Genomic DNA, 3393 nt, shown 5'->3' on the forward strand with positions numbered 1-3393 from the left:
GGGACGGGAGGAGGGCGGGGCGGGAGGAGGGCCGTGCCGAAAGCGACAGGGCACAACAGGATCTGACCCTGCACCGAGGCCTGCCTTGTGCCCTGCGACCCTGGCAGCGTCTAGGAGCGCAGATCCAGCCCCACAGACCCAGGACTTCCTCCGTCCTCACAGCCAGCCAGCCTTGCCCTCCGTCCCCTACTCCCCACTGCTGGGGAGGCACTCGGGTCTGTGGCTTTGGCCTTTTCTTCCGTCAGGAGGCACCTGCCGTCCTCCGCTCCCCTCGGCACCCGTGCCCCACTGTCCAAGACAGCCACTATGTGTGGCTGCTCAAGACTGGGACTCGGAGCCTCTGCTTGGAGCTAACAGTCGATATTTGGCCACCCGGAGCCAGGGCCCCTGCACATCTGGGATCCGAAGAGATGGTGCAAGCCTGAACCAGACATGGACTTTCCCAGGTTCACAGCACCACTGTCAGCCTGTGGATTTGGGTATATCGAAGTCAATTTCCTTGGTAAATTGCAGCTCTTGAAGCCCCCCTTCCCTCTCTCCAACACGTTTTCCATTCATTGATGATGCCGTGGTCATCTGATAGCTATTCTGAAACGTGGTAGTGGAGAAGCATGGGTTTTACCCTAAAGTCTTTGAATTCATTAGTGAAAACATCGTTCCAAAATGAATGCTTGAAAAGAAGCCCCTCCCTCCACCCCAAGATCAATGGATTTGAAAAGTCCCTGGGTTCTAGAATCAAGCATTTCTCTGTAAATTACATCGAATAAGGAAAACAGTTTCACTTCATTTTGCTGTACCACATGCCCATTAAGGCAATTAAGAAAATAAAATACGAGAAACATGTAAAAGGAGCTCCAGCCTCGTTGCTCAAACGATACCAGTGGTAGTAGCAGTTTGGTGCCTCACCTTCCAGCTCTTTCTTGTCTCTCTGACTAGGCACTAAAAAAATAATTTATGATCTTTTGAAATGTCTCAGAAGTGAAAATGAGCTTAACACCTGATCCCTCTGTCAGCAAAGGTATGTATCTGCTTCTCTGCCTAACCAGACAGCCTAATTCCCAGGAAGGTGCTGAGGTGGCCTAAGGTAATGGATATAATTAGATTTACCATGAACACGAAATAGAAGACAAAAGCCATGTAAAGTTGGGAGCGGAGGCAGGTGACATGAGCCCAGCAAGCCTCTTTCCCACTGCAGCCCCTAATGGTGCTACTATTTAATATTCAGACTTGTGGCTTTCAGGCAGCTTTCCCTGTGAATGGTTCTTAATTCCGGACCCAGATAGCCACTGGGAGCAAGATAATATGGTCATATACTCTGCTGAGGAAGTCTCAACCCGGTCCTGAGCTTTGAGGTCAAAATGCAAACAAGTCCAGCTTAAACAGTGCTGCTGGGATGACCTCTTGTGGCAAGGGAAGGGGGCACCCAGGAGCCATTGTGGCCACTGACTCAGACACATGGATGGCTCCAGGACCCACAATGCCACTGAGTCTGCTGATTTCATTAGCACTCGTTTTCCTTTTCTAAGAGGCCACAAATAATGGACCAAGAATCAAAACCATTTGGCTGGATATGCTTCTGAATGTTCTGGGAATATGATTCCCCCCTCCTCCCTCCCCCATTTTGAAAGAATAATATACTTCAGTTTCACACGAGGGCTTCTTAACATTGAATGGGATTATACATCATTCTTGTGTAGGATTTAGAAAATCATTTGAGAAGCGCGCCCAAAAAATGATCAGTGAAATAAGCATGACTGTGGAGTTCATCGAGCAGCTTCTGTTGGAGACCTGAGCCTTCTTTATGGAAATTCCATGAGAGGGAAAACATAGTTCCTGAGGGGTCTCAGAGACAGGGGAGCCCCTTCAGCATGTTATCTGCTCCATCTTAGGGCTCACGGCCAGCCAGCCTAGCTTCAGAGTTCTGTGCTCCTTTCCAACTCTGGCCTCTGTTAGTCTGCAAGCTCCCTGAGGATAATCAAGCCAATATTTCATACAGAAAGTAACTTTCATATAGAAAGTAACACAAAGCAATTATGTTGACTCATTTTTCTAGTAGCATCCTTAACTGACACATGTCCTGACTTGGAGTCCGTTTTGACTTTGCCTCTGTCACGTATGAACTTAGCAAATCCTTTGCTGTCTTGGCCCCATCTCCACACTTTTGTAATGGATGAGCCAAGCTAGATGGATGCTCTGGGGCCTACAATGAGTGGCTCCAAACCATTAAGCTAATGGATCACACCCCTGGGTGTTTATTAGAATCACCTGGGAAGCTTTTATAAAATACCTGTGCCTGGACTCCACCCCAGAGCAATGAGACCAGGATCTCTGAGACTGAGGTTTGGAGTTTTATTTTTTAAAGGATTCCTCAGGTGAGTCTAAAGGGCAGCCAAGGTCGAGAACCACTTCTCTAAGATCTGAGTTATTGTTTTTGAGGTATGACCAAGACTTATAAAACTAAGTAACCGTGAAAATGTTAAAGCCATTCTTTCTACCATCAGTTCTCATTCTGAACCTCACCCAAGCCTGCTCTTCCTTTCCTAGGCTCTACTTTTAATTTGCTGCTTCCAATCTTTTGTGTATAGGGAACCATAACACCAAGATTATTAGGATTGTGAGGGTCTGAGATCTCGCCAATGCGTGAAATATAGACGCTGCATCCATGCTAATTGCCTGGAGTGTTTTGTTGTTGTTCTTGTTAATTCCTACACCTGGGCCATATTTTAGATAATTAAGGCTGATGACTAAGTGAGCTCAGGGTAAAAGGGATGTTATAACTTTAACCCATAGGGATGAAATTTTGTCTCTTGGTTAATGGAGAATCTGAGACAAGGATATACTAAGTAGAACTCAGGGACTGATCATAGCTTTAATCCTTGCATGGCTACTGTCTCTCTCTAAACAGAGTTTTCTTTCAGTTTTAAGCCCTTCTCAAACTCTAAGGTGTATATGGCGACCTTGGTAAAATGCAGATTCTAACTGGATAGAGTTGGGTTGAGATCCTGAATTTCTAACAAGCTCCATGGTGGGGCTGACGCCAATAGTCTATGAACCACCTCCAAGTAGCAAGGTCCTATGCTAACTCAATACACACACAACACAACTGCAAAAGCAGACACCCATAACCCCGTCTCAAAACACACAAAATGGTTGACGCTGACAAACTGGTGCAGTGAGCAGCATGTAGTATCAATAGAATTGTAACGGACACTTTGACCTAGAAATGAGGCTCCCATTTGCCCGGAGACAGGTTAAAACTTACCTAAATTTGTATCCGAAGCCCTTTTCAAGCATGGGGTTACTCCACACGTTGGGTATTATACCCACCCTATTGCTGGGGCTGCCCATCAGCATGGTTCTTTTTTTTTTTTTTTTTTTTTTTTTTTTTCACAT

This window comes from Lipotes vexillifer, unplaced genomic scaffold (assembly GCF_000442215.2).
Source record: "Lipotes vexillifer unplaced genomic scaffold, Lipotes_vexillifer_v1.1 scaffold1017, whole genome shotgun sequence".
NCBI classification, from domain to species: Eukaryota; Metazoa; Chordata; class Mammalia; order Artiodactyla; family Lipotidae; genus Lipotes; species Lipotes vexillifer.